This window comes from Primulina huaijiensis, chromosome 16 (assembly GCF_012295235.1).
Source record: "Primulina huaijiensis isolate GDHJ02 chromosome 16, ASM1229523v2, whole genome shotgun sequence".
Taxonomy (NCBI): Eukaryota; Viridiplantae; Streptophyta; class Magnoliopsida; order Lamiales; family Gesneriaceae; genus Primulina; species Primulina huaijiensis.
This window is the reverse complement of record NC_133321.1, coordinates 3,160,035-3,181,484: the sequence shown is the minus strand read 5'-3', so window position 1 is coordinate 3,181,484 and position 21,450 is coordinate 3,160,035.

Below are 21,450 nucleotides of genomic sequence, written 5' to 3'. Positions count from 1 at the left end.
AATAACTAAACAGTTATTAACTGATATATGACTAACTGAACAAATATTAATAACAACTGACATAACAATATTATCATTGATATAATTAAGACAAATCAATTAAACCAAGGTCATTGAGAAAATGAGAAAACTTAGTCTTGGGTAAAGGTTTGGTGAAGATATCAGCTGCTTGTTGTTCAGTTGGTATGTATTCCAGCCTTATTGCTTGCTTCATAGCATGATCTCTGATGAAGTGATGCTTGACATCAATATGCTTGGTTCTTGAGTGAAGAACTGGATTGTAAGTTATTGCAATCGTGCTTGTATTATCACAAAAGATTGGTGATTCTTTTGCAATGACTCCATAGTCTTTCAGTTGTTGCTGAATCCAGAACCGTTGGGCACAGCAGCTTCCAGCAGCAAGATATTCTGCTTTAGTTGTGGAGGTTGCTATGGATGTTTGCTTCTTGCTGAACCATGAAATCAGTCTGTCTCCTAGGAACTGACATGATTCACTGGTACTTTTACGATCTAGCTTACATCCTGCTTAATTTGCATCTGAATATCCAACTAAATTGAAAGAAGAGTCCTTAGCATACCATAAGCCTACATTTTGTGTGCCTTTTAGATATTTTAAAATACGTTTGGCAGCAGTAAAATGCAATTGGTTAGGATCTGCCTGAAATCTACCACACATACAAACAACAAATACTATATCAGAACGACTAGCAGTTATGTATAATAATGAACTTATTAAACCTCTGTAGAGTGTCGTCTCAATTGATATTCCTCCTTGATCATTGTCTAGTTTGATTGATGAACTCATGGGAGTAGTTGCAGCCGAACATGTTTCCATGCCAAATTTCTTAAGCAGTTCATTCGTATATTTGGTCTGACTGATAAAAGTACCGATTTCCATTTGCTTCACTTGCAGACCGAGGAAAAATGTCAGTTCATCCATCATACTCATCTCGAATTTTTCTTGCATTAACTTAGCAAATTTCTCGCATAATTTGGGGTTAGTTGACCCAAAAATAATATCAGCAACATAAATTTGAACGAGTAAAATGTGATCATTTTTTGAAAATTTGAACATGGTCTTATCAACTGATCCAACAGTAAAATCGTGATCAGTTAGGAATTTTGAAAGATTTTCATACCAAGCTCTTGGAGCTTGTTTAGGACCATATAAGGCTTTGCTCAAATGATAAACATGATCAGGAATAGAGTGATTGATAAAACCTGGTGGTTGTTCAACATATACTTCTTCATGCAACTGACCATTCAGAAATGCACTCTTCACGTCCATCTGGTAGACTTTAAAGTTTTTGAAAGATGCATAGGCAAGGAACATTCTGATTGCTTCCAGTCTTGTAACTGGTGCATAAATTTTATCGTAGTCTATTCCTTCTTCTTGCCTATATCCTTGTGCTACAAGCCTTGCTTTGTTGCGCAAAACTGAACCATCTACGTTCAGTTTGTTTCTGTATAACCATTTTGTACCTATAATAGTTTTAGAAACTGGTCTTAGAACTAAGTTCCAGACATTGTTACGGGTAAACTGATTTAGCTCTTCTAGCATGACATTTATCAAGTTAGGATCAGCAAGAGCTTCATCAGTTTTCTTAGGTTCCAGTTGTGAAACGAAAGCTGAATAAATAAATAAATTAAATATTTGATTTCGAGTTCTTACCGGATCAGATGGATTACCTATCACTGGTTCTGGAGGATGTGATTTCTTCCATCTGTACTCAGCATTTGTTGCGTTCATTTCATCAACTGCTTCAGTTGGCAACTGTATGTTTTTTCAGTTTCAGTTGGTGTTGTATCAGTTGGTAACTGAATATTTTCATTTTGCTCCACCAACTGATTATCAGTAACAATTTCCTATTCAACTGATTGATTTATTTCCTGCTGCCCTCCGGGGGCCGGACCGGACCACATGAGAACTCCATACGGAAACCTCCCCTTAGGAATCCCCTCCGGTGGTGGACCGAGGCAGAGCCTTGGCCCTCGTCCCCCCTACGGGGTGCCTACGGTCTCGTAAATACAAGAACTCCCATCTTATCCATTAATAGTCCTTAACTCCTTCTTAAAGCTCTTTAGGAAGCCCTAATAAGTCCTATAAAGCCCCATTAAGATACCTATAAGGATAGTAACTCATTAACTCTTAAGGATATTTCGATTAGTGTGATTCTATTCTTCATTATCATCCTCCAAACTAATATCTGTAAGGCGATCAACTAGCTCAACTGGATCAGTTGGCTTATCAGTTAGCATAGATTCATCAAATACAAAATGAATAGATTCTTCTACATTCAAAGTGCATTTGTTAAAAACTCTGTAAGCTTTACTAACTGAAGAAAAACCAAGAAATATTCCCTCTGCAGATTTAGCATCAAAAGCTTTTAAATGATTTTTGTCATTATCAAAAATAAAACATCTGCAGCCAACTATTTTGAAATAGGAAACCACACTTTTGCATCCATGCCAGATCTCAAATGATGTTTTCAAATGATTTTTATTTAGCATTGATCTGTTCTGAGTGTAACATGTAAGGGTCCGATTTCTTCTCTCAGCTACACCATTTTGCTGAGGAGTTCTTGCTGCTGAGAGCTCATGCTTGATCCCAGTATTTTCAAAAAATAGTGAAAGATTTGATTGATGAATTCAGTACCTCGATCAGACCTTATTCAATCAATCCCAACTGATTTTTCATTTAAAAGTCTTTTGAAAAGCTTAATCAGTTGTGCAGCAGTTTAGTCTTTGGATTTGAGAAATATAATCCAAGTAAATCTTGAATAGTCATCCACGACTACTAAAGTGTATTTCATTCCCCCTAAGCTCATGACTTGTATAGGACCAAAAAGATCCATATGTAGTAGTTCTAAGCATCGGGAAGATGATTTACAACCCTTGTTTTAAAAGATGATTTTACTTGCTTACCAAACTGACATGCTGAACAAATTTTATTTTTTGAAAAATCTATTTTTGGCAAACCAGTTACAAAATCATGGTTACTCAGATAAGCAATAGATTTAAAGTTTAGGTGATTCAATCTCTTATGCCACAACCAGTTCTTAGAAGATTTGGAAGCTTTAAAACAAACTGGTGCATAAGGTTGTTCAGTCCAACTGACTTTGTAGTGTTCCCACAACGATTGCCAGTTAGTATGACCTCATTAGTTGAATCTCTAACTAAACAAGTGTGTCTGTCGAACTGAACTGAGAATTTATTGTCGCATAACTAACTGATGCTAATCAAGTTATACTTCAAATTCTCAACTAGTAAAACATTTTGGATAGTAAAATTACCATGGATAAGCTTATCCTTACCCACAGTTTTACTTTTGGAGTTGTCTCCAAAACTGATGCTTGGACCAGTGCATTTGATCAGTTGGAATAACAAACTTGCATCCCCTGTCATATGATGTGAGCATCCACTGTCCAAATAACAGATTGATTCTTTGTTTGTACCTGTCACCTGCAATCACATACAGTATATAATTTTGGTACCCACATCTATTTGGGTCCTAAACTGATTAGTCCTTTAGGAACCCATACTTGGATCAGTCTAACTGACTTTCCAGTCGCTGTGTTCCATATGGTGTTTCTCGGCTTGTGTGTGCTTGATGTGTAGTAGGCAGATGAAGCAATATGAACTTTAGCTTTGTTCAACTGGTTGTTCAGCCGATATTTTTTCTGAACTGACTTATTGTTATAGTAATTGAAGTAGCCATTAGAATAGTTCAGGTATTTATTGCTGAACTTTTTTGGTGACTGACTTTGTGGGTCAGTTGAAATTTTTGGGCTATAACCATTACCATACCTTCTAGCCTTGTTCTGATTTTCAATAGGCTTTACAACTGGTTTACTTGGCTCATGTTGTTCTTGTACCACAACTGATTTTACAAAGTGAATATATTTTCCTTTTCTCATGTTCAGTTTTGGCTAAGTATCACTGGTGGAAGTTTCATCTTGGTTGCTGAACCCTAAACCAGTTTTATCAGTAACTGATTTTTGATTTCTTGTATTTCAGCTAATGCAACAAATGATTTAATCCATGCTTTAATAAGCTCAGTTTGCTTTGAATTTTCAAGCATCAGCTGCTGAATCATTGATTGATTTTTGCTTCTTTCAGCATTGAGCTCAACAATCTCCCGTTTAAGACTTAACAATCAAATGATTAATCCGTTTCAGTTTTATCGTCTTTGGGATCAGTTTGCTTTGCTCTAGCCTTTTCAAAAGATAAGGCAAGCTTGTGATACTCATTAACCACGTCATGAAGTGTAGAAATGAGTTCATCTCGTGTGAAATCAATTGAACTAAAGTCGAATACATGTTGACTGGTTGACTCCAGTTCTGTGTCATCAGCCATCAGACACTTGACCTCTTCATCATCATCACTGGAACAGCTCAAGCTCTCAGGTTCTGAATCATCACTGTTAGATTCTGTCCATTTGGATTTGCTTTCCTCAGCTAGAAGCGCTTCATGCTTCTTTCTGTTAGATTTCTTGTCATCCTTGGAACTTTTTTTGTGCTCATAGGGTTTCTTTCCCTTTTCAGTTGAGCCTCGACTGTCCTTCTTTGGCTTAGGACAGTCAGCAATGAAATGATCAGTTTTGCCACAGTTGTAGTAAGTATTAGGTTCTTCTTTGGAGTGATTTTTCTGATATTGTCTTTTTAAGTTTCTTTGACTTCTTCTCATAAATCTTACAAACTTTTTGACAAATAATGACATAGCATTATTGCGTAACTAATCAGCAGTTGTAGCAGTTGGTGTAGAAGGTTTCCCTTCTCTGGTTTGCAACTCAAATTTGTATGCCTTTAAATCTGCAAATAAATCATGAAGTTCGACCTTGTTCAGGTCCTTTGATTCTCTCATTTCCATGGTCTTAACATCTTATTCGTTGGGAAGACCTTCAACCACTTTCAGTACTACCTCTTTATTTGAATACACATTTCGAAGTGCATTCAGATCGTTGATAATTCCACTGATGCTTTCATCATAGTCATGCATGACTTCTCCTAACCATCTCATTCTTTGGTAAGACCTTCAACCACTTTCAGTACTACCTCTTTATTTGAATGCACATTTCCAAGTGCATTCAGTTCGTTGATGATTCCACTGATTCTTTCATCATAGTCATGCATGGATTCTCCAAACTTCATCTTGATATTGTCGAATTTTTGAATGACAACTGATAGTTTATTCTCTTTAGTTTGCTCATTGCCTTTCCATAACTGAATGAGTTTCTCCCAAATTTCCTTAGCAGTTCTGCACATCTTTATCTTGTTGAAAGTGACTTTATCCAGCGTTTTGTATAGAATGTCTTTAGCCACGTTGTCCAAGTTGGCTTTTCTCTTGTCTTCAGTTGTCCACTCATCTCTTGGCTTTCAATATGATGTGGTGCCCCATCAGTTATGGCAACTACAATGTTTGCCTTCAATATTCTCATGGGTCTTTCTGTAATAACATATCACATATCAGTTATGGCAACTACAGTGTTTGCCTCCAATCATCGAAATACTCTCTGGAGAACATTGGTATTTTGTTGAATGAAGACATGGTGATCAGTTTGTATATAGAAATGTTCAAGAACAAGATTCAACTACTCTGATACCACTTGATAGGATCGGTTTGAGGGTGCAAAAATGTTTAGAAAGGGGGGGTTTGAATAAACACTCACAATTTTCACAATCTTTTCAAATATTTGAGTCAGTTTAGTGATAAACTGAAACTCGAGAATCTTGTCAGTCGATATCAATCAGTTAACAATAAAAGTGCGGAAATAAACTGACTGATAGATGGAATAAAAACAGAAATAAGAACACACAAGATTTTATGGATGTTCGGAGATTTCAAACACTCCTACGTCACCCTTTCTATCACGAATATATGATATTCACTAAAAAACTTTGTTCGATACAAACAGTTGTACGACCCACTTCAGTTGGACTTAACAATGCCAAACTGAAACTCTTAGTTACAACACAATTTACAGTACATGACTGGATTTGAAATAACTTAGCACGACTGATTACAGTAATATCAGTTTGTGCTTGCAAGCTCAAAGTATAGCCTTAAATTGTAACGTCCGAAAAATCAGTCTACATAAACCACATGCATACAAAATTATTTTAATTGCTTAATTGTTTTATTTAATTGATTTTAAATGCTTACATGATATTTATTATATGATTAAATGTATGATTGCATGATTAAATGATAATATGACATGATTTCATGAAATTAAGGAGTTTACCCTAATATTCGATAATAGGCGGGGGGAAACGAGACCGGGGACGGCCAAGACAAGAATATGTATTTTTATAATGACAAGGCTTTCTAATATGATTAAAAATGATTTAATTTTCCTAAAAATGTTAGAGTTCGAATTATTTTACGAGTCGAGCTCTATTTTTCCCCGGAAGCCGGTTTTGGGCAAATAAGGAGTTTTAAAAGATCAAAAATATTATTTTATAGAAACTAATGTTATAAAATTTTATTATTAAATTAATTAAGTGTTATTGGACCCAATTTAATTAATTTAAATAGGCCCAATTATCCTTAAGCATGCAAGCCCAAAACCAAAGCCTATTTAATATGTTAATTAAATTATAAATAAGTGTTTTACGTCTTCTAAACCTCATAAAACACCTACTATCAGCCGTGTAACACACACACACACACACACACACACAAACTTCAGAATTTTCGAAAAAATAGGAGGAAGAAGAAAAGCTTGTGTTCTTCGTTGTCCGGTCGTCCAACATCGCACTCGCCGAAGATCGAATAATCGAGCGTTATAAACGCAAAGGCACGTTTCTTAAACTCTTTTAACATCATACATATCATGATATGCTTGATTTAATTGTTTATGTAAGAAAAATATTGTTGTTCGATTATTTTACGGTGGGATACGTATTTTTCAAAGTTTCAACGATTTTACGTTTATTTGAAAAATGTTTTGAATCCAACGAACACGCTGCCAATACATGATAAAAATATGATTGAATTGTGATTGAAACATGATAAAATCAATAGGAAATAGGCTGGAACAACCGTGGGAAAACAGGAAAGAACCATGGGGTTTTTTGAAGTACAATTCATGCATGGCATGGTTCAATAGGGCTGGTTACTGTGCATGGGGGGATGGGCTCGGCCAGGGCTGGTTGGGGCTTGGCTATGGTCATGATTAGGTCCTAGGAGGGCTAGGGCCCAAGCCATGGGCTAGGGAAGAGTTCACGTGAAGTGGGACTCTTTCCCATGGCATGCGCATGAGCTGTTCGGTAAAGAAAAGGGCGGCTCGAGGCTGGCTTGGGCGAGCCAGGATGGTCCTTTAGGGTCTAGAAAAGGTGGTCTAGGGTTGGGGAAGGGGCTGGTCTGGTTTGGTTCAGGGAGGGCACGAGCAAAAAAGGGAAACATGAGAGAAGCCATGGAGTTGCGCCCAGCTGCTCGTGGATTTCAGTTGGTTCGTGCGCGAGTCTAGTGGCCTGGGCTGGTCTGAGTATTGTTTGGGCGTGGTCCAGGTAGGGTTAGGGTGTGCTGGGCTCGGTGATGGCTCTGCTGGAAGAGCCCATGCCAACTGGGAGTCTCGAGAGAATTAGTAGCTTGTGCGCATGTTTTGGGGGCAAGGTTCATTAGGTTTTTGAGCAGGCCAGGGCTGGTTCTTCGGGCTGGGCTCAGGAGGGTGTCTAGGTGGGTTGGCTAGGGTTTGGCAAGAGGTGGCTCGAGTAAATTGGGAGATGGCTCGGGTGGTTCGATTATGTGTCAATTTCAAAAATTAAAAGATAAAAATTGAATCAATGGGTCCACGGGTGTGGCTTATGACTTGGAAGGGTAGAATAAATACTAAAAATGTTATGTTTAAAATTTGGGATCAAAATAATTAGTTTTGGATTTATCTGGGATTTAATCGCTTCACGTACGTTAATTATAGAATTAATTGAAAAGCCTAGTTTTAAGCTTTATAAAATTATAAAAAATTATATTTAAGCTTAAATAATTATTTAGACTAAACCCATGTCATTAAAAGTGAGAAAAAGATAAATTCGAGAATTTTTACGTCCAGGACAAAACGGTCTTTTTACATTTAGGAAAACACGAAAACGCTTGGCAGCGTCTCGAAGGATCATAACGCATGTTAAATGATATTATATGATTTAAAATGATGATTTTGATGATAATATGTATTTTTATGATTTATGGTAAAGTTGTGCAATTTATACTGTTTAAAATGCTATATTTGGAAAGCTGTCTTATTTTTTGATTTTTAAAGAAAATGAAAAATATTTTGAGTGATGTGAATTGACTGTGACAAACGATATGATATATTATTTTGTGGGGATGTCGTGAGAGGAAAAGGCCCCAAAGGGAGCCCGTCTATGGGAGAAGGCCCCCGAGAGAGTCCCGACGATCGTATTTTCCACGGTAGAGCCTAGTGCACACCCCCATAGACCATGTGGAGCTATGACTGCAATCGACCAAAGGATAAAAGCTAGTCACTTTCAAAGATCAAACTTTACCCAAAATGATATATGATTGAAAGTGAAAGGATCGGTTAATAAGTGAAATGTGTTTAGAAGGGGGGTTGAATAAACACTCACAGATTATGTTCGTTTTTCGAAAGTTGAGTTCAGTTTAATTACAAATTGAAACTTAATATCTTGTAAGTCAATGACAATCAGTTTAACTGAGAAAACAGTTGCGGAAGTAAACTGAATGAAAGATAGAATAACTAAAATAAAAGGTAACTGAAGTAAAAAGCACGCGATTTGTTTCTGGATGTTCGTAGAATTGAATAACTCCTACGTCACCCCTTCTATCACGAAGATAGGATTTCTACTAAAAGACTTTGATCGAATACAATGTTTGTACTGACCCACTTCAGTTTGGTCTTATCAATGCCACAACTGAAACTTTTAGTTACAACAGGCTATTTCAGTTCGTGACTGATCTTAGCACAACTTAACAATATAGCAGAGATTACAGTGTGCTAACAAGCTCAAAGATGGTAGCCTTGAATGCTAACAGATAGAACTTAGTAAGAAAGTGAGCTTTTGATTTCAGCAGAGTAACAGCTTGAGTAAAATAGTAGTTCTTGTGTATCGTGTGCTTCAGCTGCTCTGTTCGCCTATTTATAGGCTTCTCTTCCAACGGTAACTTGATATAATATTTGAATTTTATATCCGTTGATTTGCCACGTCGATATTCTTCTGACAATCGTACACTGTAGACTCTGAAATGCGGCGTTCCACTACAAGTTGCAGTCTGCTTGTACTGATGTCGGTTGAACATCCCTTTCATTTGATGACGTGTTAAGGCTGAGCGATCAGCTGATGAAAGTAGCTGATAAGCTTGCACTGAGTGAATCAACTGATCAGTTTCTAACTGATCAGTCAGCTGTCTTCAGGAATCCAGTTAGGTTCAACTGATCAGTTTCTAACTGATCAGTCAGTTAACTTCGAAAGTTCAGTTCAGCTGGATTCAGTTGCCTTGATATTTCACGTGATACTTCAGTTGTTTAATACGAATACTTGATCAGTTCGTTCCGTAGATAAATGGCTTGTCAAACAGCTGAAATTAAGTTTCCAACAATTTCTCCTTTTTTGGTGTTTGACAACACTAAGCAAATGATAACTGATCAGTTAAGTTTATAAACGTCCTTCAAATCGGTTGTAGATAAAATAATAACTTTCGTGTACAGATTCGTATAATGAAAGAATGAAATAATCTGTATAAGTGATTCCATATACAAGTAAATGACTGTAGCTTAAGTCTCTATTCCCCCTTTTTGTCAAACGCCTCCATTCTGATAGATAATCTTTTAACATCAGTTGACAGAACTTTAATAGAAGTGGCTACGTCTGATACTGCATTCAGCATAGTGGTTTGCATCAAGTCTATCTTTCGGGAAACAGATGTCTCCACGAAGTCAATTCTCTTGCTGATTATATCTTGGGTGACAGAGAGACTTTCAGCTAAGCATCTATTCTTTCTAATCTCTTCTATTGCAAGGGAAAGAGAGGTCACGATAGCATTAACATCCTTCAGCTTTTCTGAGTTGAATACTTCTGCATGTTCCAGTTTTAAAGTATGAGCGAGTTGAGTTCGCTGAATCTGGGAAACTTCAGAAAGTATTTTGTGCATATTATTCTGAATGTCTTGAATTTCTTCAAGAACTGCGTCAAGATCACCAGACGACTGAAGAGGTAATTGTCCAGAAGTTCCAGCTTCTTGTTCTTTAGAGACTTGATCAAAGACCACCAAGGTCCTGTCAGAAACAACTGTCTCGGCCATGGTGTGTTCTGGAACAACTGAGTCAGTAACCTCTACTTGCGCTGGAGGAGGAGAAGAAGGATCCTGAATTGCAACTGAGCTGTCCTGCTGTGGAGGTAAATCTATAAGACCTTTAGTTGGAGGATCATCAACTAGTGCTTCTTCCCGAGTATTAGCTGATATTTGGGCTGGCTCGTCAGTTGGAATATTATCAAAATTGAGCAACTGAGCCTCCACATTTTCAGAGATTTCTTTATCTGTGGATGGAGCTGGCACATCAGTTGGATCATCCTGCTGAACGTGCTCTTCAGTTAGGATAGGTGCCTCTACAATTGCTTGATCAGTCGAGTGATCAACTGATTCAGAAATGAGCTCCTCTGGTTGAGATTCCTGTACTACTGACTGAAAAATTTCATCAATATTTGCAAGTGTTAATTCAGCTTCTGAGTACAGTGGTGGATCAGCAACAGAGCTTTCAGGCACATCCTGAGCTTGCTATTTATTTGGTGATGAGGGTCCTTCCTCTTCATCTGAAGACCCTCCATGAATAACTAATTCCTGATCTTGTTCCCAAAATCGTATTTGTACATGCAGGGAAGTAAGATCTGAATCCAACTGAGTAAGTACAGCTTGATCATTGTAGGCAGTTGGATTCGTCGGAATGTAGTTGGCTTTCAACTTTTCAACTAATTGAGCCAACTTCTTGGCTCTCATCAAATCAAAGAAATAATTTTTGCGTTCCAAAGCTTGCATAATGGTAGCAGCTTTGACTACGCTCAAAACAATGGCTTCCAATCTGATAAAATTTTTCAGCTGAGACTTCTTCTTCAATTGTTTGGCAAATGTGTGAGTTCTATATGTGATCCAAGCCTCATAAGTTTCCAGTTTGGATGCGGCAAAAGCGTTGACCTGTTCTCAAATTAGGTCAATGTGGGTTTGGATAGCATTTGTTGGCCTGGGATCTTCAATCAACTTGCCATTGCCTTTCTCATCAGAAATAATATGTGGAATGTTCAGACCCGAAGGAGTCGTTTCCACCAGTTCTCGAATAGTGACCCCTTTGGGTCGAGCCTGAGCAAAAATTGTAGCGCGATTGACAGTTTGTAGAGAAGATACCGCCCTGACAGACTCTTTTTCAGTTGATGGAGGCAACTGATCTCTTGCTGAAACTTCAGCTGGGATGGCCTTCAGAGGAATAGCCTGAATAGGCTGTTGAGCGTCGGAAGATTTCAGCCTTTCAGTTGCTTCCACCGAGACTAATTGTTTTGTTTTCTGAGTTCTAGGCTTTTTGGTGACTTTGGGAGATGGGGTTTGCTCTGTTTCTGATTCACTGACAATTAGCTTCCTTTTAGAGGACTTCAGCTGTGCCAGAGTTTTCGCCCTTTTTACAGACTTGGGAGCAGCCTGCTGTGCTCCAATATCCTTTATGATGTTGACGAATTGATCAGGAGATAGATCCAGTTTGGCTCCGGGCGGCAAAATATTTTTAGCATTGAAAACTTTGAATTTTGATGATCGTTCAGAATCATCAGCCACCAGCCCTTTGACTTTCAGCAAATAGCTCAACTGGACAGCAAACCCTTTGGACTGTTTGGTAGATTGAAGCATGTTCTTAAGTATGTTGAAGGTGAGTCGCCTCCAGTTGAGTCTCCGACCTGCCATGATAATGATAAGGGCCTGAAATTTTTCCAGCGTAAGAGCAGCAAAGGATCCTGCCTTTTCCAATAACCCATTGGCCACAATGTCAGCCAACAACTGAACCTCATGTTTGAGTTCATTCTTTGGATCGGAAAATTTGATTTTCCCTCCATCAGCGGAGAGTTGAGTCTGCATCTCTTCAATATCTGATGCTTTAACATCAGCAAGGTGTGCCAACCCATCAGACGACAACAAAAATACCTCACCAAAGGAGTCCTCTGATATGGTCAACAACTGACCATTGACAGTAGATGAGATGCTCACATCCTGATTGATAGAGCCACTGGAGTAGAAATCGAAAAGCTCCTTTGGATAGAACTCCTGGGAAGATTGTCCCAAGAAAGTTCGGAGACCTGCTGATTGAAGCTTCTGTAAAACATCCTTAACCTAGGCTTCCTTAATCGATAGGACTGAATCAAAATTGATTGACATAGCATTCAACATATGCGCTGGGATCTGATTTGCCATTTGATCTGAAAAATTTTTTGCGAAAAAGAAGGTGTAAATTTGCTTTTGCTCTGAAGAATTTGGATAAGCGTAAGAAGAAGAAGTGAAATGGAGCGGGAAAGACTACTTTTGTACGCGACTGTTCGTATTATTGGACGCGTGTCCGTCCATGAAAATTTTGCAGTAAAAAACGTGTGTTAGTGTGGTAAAGACGTGTGTAGTAAGTATGTGGATTATATGAGTCCACGATTCAACTTGTCATTTTCTGAAAGACAGCATTAAATGCTTGATAGACAGTCACTTCACTTAATTTGGAATAAAAAAATGGTTAATTGGTTAACGTATGTGAGAAGATTAGTGAAATATCCGACTGAAAGATCAGTTGTAATACTGTGTCCTTTCAGCTGAAGATTGACTAACTTCTGTCTTCTCAGTTAACCTTTTAAAACCAATATTTCCCCTTAATAAATGCATATAAATATTAATCGAACTTAAGCAAGGTTAATTAAATAAAATCCTATGCTTGGAAGTTTAATCGTCTGCTGCAGTGACTGAGCCTTTTCATCTTCCTTGACCCTGCGCTATAAATAGAAGTGGCTCAGTTAGTATAAAACACATCAGTTACGAATATTCAGCAGATAATATGGCAGGTGCAAGTAGCTCAAGACTTCCGGATATGGCTGCAGAGTTTATGACCGCAGCTCAGGAGAAACAAAAAGTCGATATAGAGGACGAAGTTTTTCAGAAAATTCTTCATTTTTGGGAGGAGCTGCAGGGACTTCAGTTCCTCTATGAGTGTGGAGAGGCGAACACTCGTAGATCGTTGGCGAAGCTGAACAAATATAGAGAGCATTTGCACGTCGCCGAGACGGTGAACCTCTTCGAGGATATTTATCTCTACCAGCTGATGCTCTACAAGGAGAGGACTATTCTGGAGCAAATAGCTGTTTCTGATAGTTTTCTGAAGACGGCAACTGGAGAAGTATCCGGTTGGATGAAAAAATGGAGAGCTTTTGTTGAGAAAGAATACTTTGATGTAATCCGCAACAATTTCTTTAAATGAAGATTTATTTTGTTTCAGTGTTGTCTTTTACTTTTCTGCAATGGTTATTCTCATAAAAAATGACTAACTGAATCATAATAAAAAACTGACAAGCTAACATCAGTTAAAAATAGCATAAATATATCAACAACTGAGATATAAGCAAGANGCACAAATATATCAACAACTGAGATATAAGCAAGGAGAACTAATTAAGATAAGTATATTAAACCAAGTATGTTGCAAAAGTGAGAAAACTTAGTCTCGGGTAGTGGTTTGGTGAAGATATCCGCTGCTTGCTGCTCAGTTGAGACGTATTCCAGCCTGATGTCCTTCTTCAGGGCATGATCTCTGATGAAGTGATGCCTGACATCGATGTGCTTGGTCCTTGAGTGAAGAACTGGATTATACGTGATAGCGATTGTGCTTGTATTATCACAAAATATAGGCGATTCCTTGGCGATAACTCCATAGTCTTTCAGTTGTTGCTGAATCCAGAGCAGTTGAGCGCAGCAACTTCCAGCAGCAAGATATTCTGCTTCAGTCGTGGAAGCAGCTATGGATGTTTGCTTCTTGCTGAACCAAGAGATCAGTCTGTCTCCTAGAAACTGACATGATCCACTTGTACTTTTTTGATCAAGCTTACATCCTGCATAATCTGCATCTGAATATCCAACTAAATTGAAAGATGAGTCTTTAGAATACCACAGCCCAACATTTTGTGTGCCCTTAAGATATTTTAAAATCCTTTTGGAGGCTGAGAAATGTGATTGCTTAGGATTTGCTTGAAATCGAGCACACATGCATACAAAAAATACAATATCAGGACGACTAGCAGTTAGGTACAATAATGAACCTATTAAACCTCTGTATAATGTCGCCTCAACTGATATTCCCCCTTGATCATTGTCTAGTTTGACTGATGAACTCATGGGAGTGCTTGCTGCTGAGCATGATTCCATACCAAATTTCTTAAGCAGTTCCTTCGTATATTTGGTCTGACTGATAAATATACCAGTTTCCAGTTGCTTCACTTGCAGCCCAAGGAAAAATGTCAGTTCACCCATCATGCTCATTTCGAATTTGTCATGCATCAACTTAGCACACTTCTCGCATAATTTGGGGTTAGTTGACCCAAATATAATATCAGCAACGTAAATTTGAACAAGTAGAATATGATCATTCTTAGAAAATTTGCACAAGGTCTTATCAACTGATCCTACTGAAAAATCATGATCAGTTAGGAATTTTGAAAGAGTTTCATACCAAGCTCTTGGAGCTTGTTTCAGACCATATAAGGCTTTGTTCCAATGGTAGACATGATCAGGAAAAGTATGATTGATGAAACCTGGAGGTTGCTCTACGTAGACTTCTTCGTGCAGCTGACCATTTAAAAATGCGCTCTTCATATCCATCTGGTAGACTTTGAAGTTCTTGAATGATGCATAGGCAAAAAATATTCGGATGGCTTCCAGTCTTGCAACTGGGTCATCTGTTTCATCATAGTCAATTCCTTCTTCCTGCCTATATCCTTGTACTACCAGTCTCGCTTTGTTGCGCACAACTGAACCATCTTCGTTCAGTTTGTTCCTGTATACCCATTTTGTACCTATAACAGTTTTTGAAAGTGGTCTTGGAACTAAGTTCCAGACATTGTTATGGGTAAACTGATTAAGCTCCTCTTGCATTGCATTTATCCAGTTTGGATCAGCAAGTGCCTCATCAGTTTTCTTTGGTTCAAATTTTGATACGAAAGCTGAATGAATAAATAAATTAAGCATCTGATTTCTTGTTCTTACCGGATCAGATGGATTACCTATCACCAATTCTGGAGGGTGTGATTTCTTCCATCTGAGCTCAGTGGTTGTTGTATCCAAGTTGGTAACTGCTTCTGTATCAGTTGGAGCTTCATCAGTTGGCAGTTGAATATTCTCGATAGGCTCCTCCAACTGAACATCAAGAATAGCTTCATGTTCAACTGGTTGTTCTAATACTTCTGGCTCTGGTGTTTGGAGGTTGTTGTGATTGATATGATTGTCTTCTTCATCTTCATCCTCCAGACTGATCTCTGTAAGTCTATCAGTTAGCTCAACTTGATCAGTTGGCTTATCAGTTAGAGAGTTTTCCTCAAAAACAACATGGATAGATTCTTCAACATTCAAAGAATTTTTATTGAAAACTCTATACGCTTTACTAACTGAAGAATATTCAAGAAATATTCCCTCTGCAGATTTTGCATCAAATGTTTTTAAATGATTTTTGCCATTATCGAGAATAAAACATCTGCAGCCGAATATTTTAAAGTAAGAGACCACACTTTTTCTTCCATGCCAGATCTCATATGGTGTTTTCATATGATTCTTATTAATCATTGATCTGTTTTGAGTATAACACGCAGTGTTTACTGCCTCTGCCCAAAACCTTTGAGAAACGCCTGAATCAGCAAGCATTGTTCTAGCAGCTTCTTTAAGCGTCCAGTTTCTCCTTTCAGCTACACCATTTTGCTGAAGAGTTCTAGCTGCTGAGAGCTCATGCTTAATTCCAGCATTTTCTGAAAAATTTGAAAGAATTTGATTGATGAATTTAGTTCCTCGATCAGATCTGATTCTATCAATTCCAACTGATTTTTCATTTAATAATCTTTTGAAAAGTTTTATCAGTTGTGCAGCAGTTTGGTCTTTGGATTTAAGAAAAATAACCAAAGTAAATCTTGAAAAATCATCCACAATCACCAAGGTGTATTTCATTCCCCTTAAGCTCATGATTGGTTTTGGACCAAAAAGATCCATATGTAATAGTTCTAAGCATCGGGAATAAGATTTACGGCTCTTGTTTTTAAAATAAGATTTTACTTGTTTACCAAACTGACATGCTGAACAAATTTTATCTTTGACAAAGTCTATTTTGGGCAAACCAGTTACAAGATCATGGTTACTTAGATATGCAATGGATTTAAAGTTCAGGTGGTTCAATCTCTTATGCAACAACCAGTTTTTGGAAATTTTTGAAGCAATGAAACATACTGGTGCATAAGGTTGATTATTCCAACTGACTTTGTAAATGTTTCCACACCGTTTGCCTGTTAGAATAACCTCATCAGTTGAGTCTTTGACTGAACAAGAGTGTTTGTCAAACTGAACTGAGAATCCGTTATCGCATAACTGACTGATACTAAGCAGATTATGCTTGAGATTCTCAACTAATAAAACATCATTAATCGTAAAGTTACCATGGATAAGCTTACCCTTACCCACAGTTTTACCTTTGGAATTATCTCCAAAACTGATGTTTGGTCCAGTGTACTTGATCAGTTGAGATAATAGATCTGCATTTCCCGTCATGTGTCGTGAGCATCCACTATCCAACTACCAGATTGATTCCTTATTTGTACCTTTTACCTGCAATCACACACAAGATATAATCTTTGGTACCCTTTTCTATTTGGGTCCTAAACTGATTAGTCCTTTAGGAACCCAGACTTGGATTAGTCTGACTGACTGTCTAGTTGCTGTATTCCAGATGGTCTTTCTCGATTTTTGTGTGTTTGGTGTGTAGTGTGCAGATGATACAACATGTGATTTAGTTTTGTTCGACTGATTGTTCAGCCGATATCTTTTCTGAACCGGCTTGCTGTTATAGTAATTGGAGTAGCCATTTGAATATTTCCTGCTGAATCTTTTTGATGACTGACTACGTGAGTCAGTTGAAACTTTTGGGCTATAACCAATACCATATCTTCTAGTCTTGTTCGTACTTTCAGTAGGCTGTTGAACCAGTTTACTTGGCTCAGCTTGTTCTTGTACCATAACTGATTTGACAAAGTGAATGTATTTCCATTTATCCATATTCAGTTTTGGTTGAGTATCATTGAGAATCATTTCATCTTGGGTGCTGAACCCTAAACCAGTTTTATCAGTAACTGATTTCTGTGAGTTCTGCATTTCAGTTAATGCAACAGATGATTTGTTCCAAGCCTGTATGAGCTCAGTTTGCTTTGAATTCTCAAGCGTCAACTTTTGAATCATTGATTGATTCCTGCTCTTTTCAGCATTGAGCTAAGCAATCTCTCTTTTCAGACTCAACACATCAACTGATTCATCAGTTTTAGTTTTATTGTCTATGGGATCAGTTTGCTTTGCTATGGCCTTTTCAAACGATAAGGCAAGCTTATGATACTTATTAACCATGTCATGAAGAGTTGAAATAAGTTCATCTCTAGTGAAATCAGTTGAGCTGAAGTCAAATACCCGTTGACTGCTTGACTCCTCTTCTGTATCACCAGCCATTAGACACTTCACTTCCTCTTCACCAACACTGGAACTGCATGAGTTTTCTGGTTCTGACTCCTCGCTGTCAGTTTCTGACCATTTAGATTTGCTTTCTTCAGCTAGGAGTACGTCATGCTTCTTCCTGGAAAACTTCTTATCATCCTTGGATCTCTTTCTATGCTCATATGACTTCTTTCTTCTTTCAGTCGAGCCCTGATTGTCCTTCTTGGGTTTTGGACAGTCAGCAATGAAGTGACCGGGTTTGCCACAGTTGTAGTAGCCATTTGATTCCTCTTTAGAATTATTTCTCTGATAATTCTTCTGGAAGTTCACTTGATTTCTTCTCATGAATCTTCCGAATTTTTTAATAAACAATGACATAGCATTATTGCTCAATTGATCAACAGACTTCTCGACTGAACCAGTTGGTTCTGTTCTGACAGCAGCTAATGCAGTTGTGACTGCTGGAGTGGAAGGCTCTCCTTCTCGAGTTCGAAGCTCAAACTCATAGGCTTTCAGATCAGCGAATAGATCATGAAGCTCAACTCTATTCAGATCCTTGGATTCCCTCATTGCCATGGTCTTTACGTCCCCCTCCTTGGGAAGACCTCTGATTACTTTTAATGCAACTTCTTTGTTGGTATATACTTTTCCAAGTGCATTGAGTTCATTGATGATGCAGCTGACTCTTTCATCATACTCATGCATCGATTCTCCAGTTCTCATCTTGATGTTGTCATACTTCTGCACAGCAACAGAAAGTTTATTCTCTTTGGTTTGTTCGTTTCCTTCACACAGCTGGATCAACTTTTCCCAACTCTCTTTAGCTGTCTTACACATCTTGATCTTGCTGAAGGTTACTTTGTCCAGTGTCTTGTACAGTATATACTTTGCCACATTATCCAGATTTGCTTTTCTTTTGTCTTCTGTTGTCCATTCATCTCTGGGCTTTTCAATGCGATGAGGTGCCCCTTCAGTAATAGCCACTGCTGTATTGGCTTTCAGAATCTTCATCGGTCCGTCAGTGATAACGTACCACATGTCATCATATTGTTCAGCTAAGTGAGCCTGCATTTTTATTTTCCAATCATCGAAGTCCTCTCTGGAAAACATAAGGATCTTGTTGAAGGGAGACATAATGATCAGTTTGAGAGTGTAGATATTCTGAGACGAGATATAACTGTGCTCTGATACCACTTGAAAGGATCGGTTAATAAGTGAAATGTGTTTAGAAGGAGGGGTTGAATAAACACTCACAGATTATGTTCGTTTTTCGAAGGTTGAGTTCAGTTTAATGACAAACTGAAACTTAATATCTCGTAATTCAATGACAATCAGTTTAACTGAGAAAACAGTAGTGGAAGTAAACTGAACAAAAGATAGAATAACTAAAATAAAAGGTAACTGAAGTAAAAAAGCAAAACTGAACAAAAGATAGAATAACTAAAATAAAAGGTAACTGAAGTAAAAAAGCACGCGATTTGTTTCTGGATGTTCTCTTCCAACGGTAACTTGATATAATATTTGAATTTTATATCCGTTGATTTGCCACGTCGATATTCTTCTGACAATCGTACACTGTAGACTCTGAAATGCGGCGTTCCACTACAAGTTGCAGTCTGCTTGTACTGATGTCGGTCGAACATCCCTTTCATTTGAGGACGTGTTAAGGCTGAGCGATCAGCTGATGAAAGTAGCTGATAAGCTTGCGCTGAGTGAATCAACTGATCAGTTTCCAACTGATCAGTCAGCTGTCTTCAGGAATCCAGTTAGGTTCATGATCAGCTGTCTTCAGGAATCCAGTTAGGTTCATCTGATCAGTTTCTAACTGATCAGTCAGTTAACTTCGAAAGTTCAGTTCAGCTGGATTCGGTTGCCTTGATACTTCACGTGATACTTCAGTTGCATAATACGAATACTTGATCAGTTCGTTCCGTAGATAAATGGTTTGTCAAACAGTTGAAATTAAGTTTCCAACAGAAATCTTATGATAAAAATGATTTTATGATATATGATTTACGATGAGGATTAAAGCTATTTTTAAAATGATTTAATTATGCTTAAAACTTATTTAAATGATTTTAAAGGATTTATTTATGCTTAAAGTTATTTTAAAATAATTTTACGATTTATGATTTAATTTTGCTCAAATGATTTTAAATGGTTTATTTATGTTCAAATGCTATTTTAAATTAAAATATGATTCTAATGCATGTGATTGTATATGTATTATTTGCTATCCATGTTTAGAACGTACTGAGTCTTTAGAATTACTAGGTTTGTATGATGCAGGATTTGATGATTTATGGGAGGCGGTGACGATTGAGGGGATCGAGTGCAGCAGTACACACACGAGGGCTTTTATGTTTCCGCACTAACTAGATAGATTTATGATTTAAAGATTAATGTTAATGATTTTATTAGAGATATTTTTATACTTTATTTTTATTGTTAGTTGATTTTTTCAAAGGTCAATTTAGGAAGTTTTGGTTAGTTGATGGTTTAGGATTTTATTTTATGCACATGACATTTAAATTGTTAATTTATTATGATTCATGATGATGATAAATTATTTTACTTAGTAATTTAGAATTTAAGGTTTAAATATTAGAAAAAAAAATCGAGGTCGTTTCATAAATGCTATTGATGAATACAATATGCGTGAGCTTTGAAATATTTCAGCAGAGTAACAGCTCAGTTAAGAGTTTTTCAAGAGTCGAGTTGAGAGTAGTTAAGCTGAAAGTCGTTGGAGAGGCTTCTCAGCTGCTCTTCCTCTGCTATTTATAGGCTTTGCCTCCAAAGGTAATATTGAGTGCATGTTGAACTTTTTTATTAGTTGTTTGCCATATCATCTGACAATCATACACTGCTGTTTTCTGAAATATGGCGATCCCACTACTGGTTGGAGTCTTGCTTTTGTACTGTCTGTCGGTTGAATGTCATTTTCCGTAACTGATGACGTGTACAGCTGAAAGATCAGCTGATAGGCTATAACTTGATAAGCTTACAACTGTTTTGTAGCAACTGATCAGTCAGTTGTCTGCGTAGTCCAGTCAACTGGTTCAGTTGCCTTCGATTATCTTCCCACTAATCTTCAGTTATAGGCAACCGATAGTTTGCATATTTTAGATCAGTTACTATCAGTCTCCTTGATCTGTTAAGTTCAATCTATTAAATGCCCAGTTTGTCAAACTTCCGAAATTCAGTTTCCAACAATTGGTTATTACAATTATGTCCTTAAAATTCTCAATTTATTCAATTCAATCCTTAAATCCCACTAGGTAAAGCATGTATCATAAATAAATTCTATGTTTTATACTTCCAAAGATCGTCGTAATCTTCGAATCATTAATCTTTACATGGAATCCTCGAAAATTAACTCGGCTAGCAACCACGAGCAATCAGTAATTTCTTATAAAATCTACAAGTCCCAAATGCATTCATAATTGTCAAGTTTAACTTATGACCCACGAGTAGAGCATCAGTACTACTAACCAAAAATTAGTATAGTCAAATCATTTCTGACCTCTCTTAATGCCCAATAGCAAAATTCTAATTCATGTCCAATTCCACCACAAAGTCAGCATGCATGAAAATCATATAATTTCTCATTTCATATCGTAACACGCATAAAATTTTAAAGCATCTAATCTCAAAACATAACGACAGATAGACAAGTACTGTAAATCACTGTAAAACGTATATCATGTAAACATGCAGGTGATAGCAGTAAAT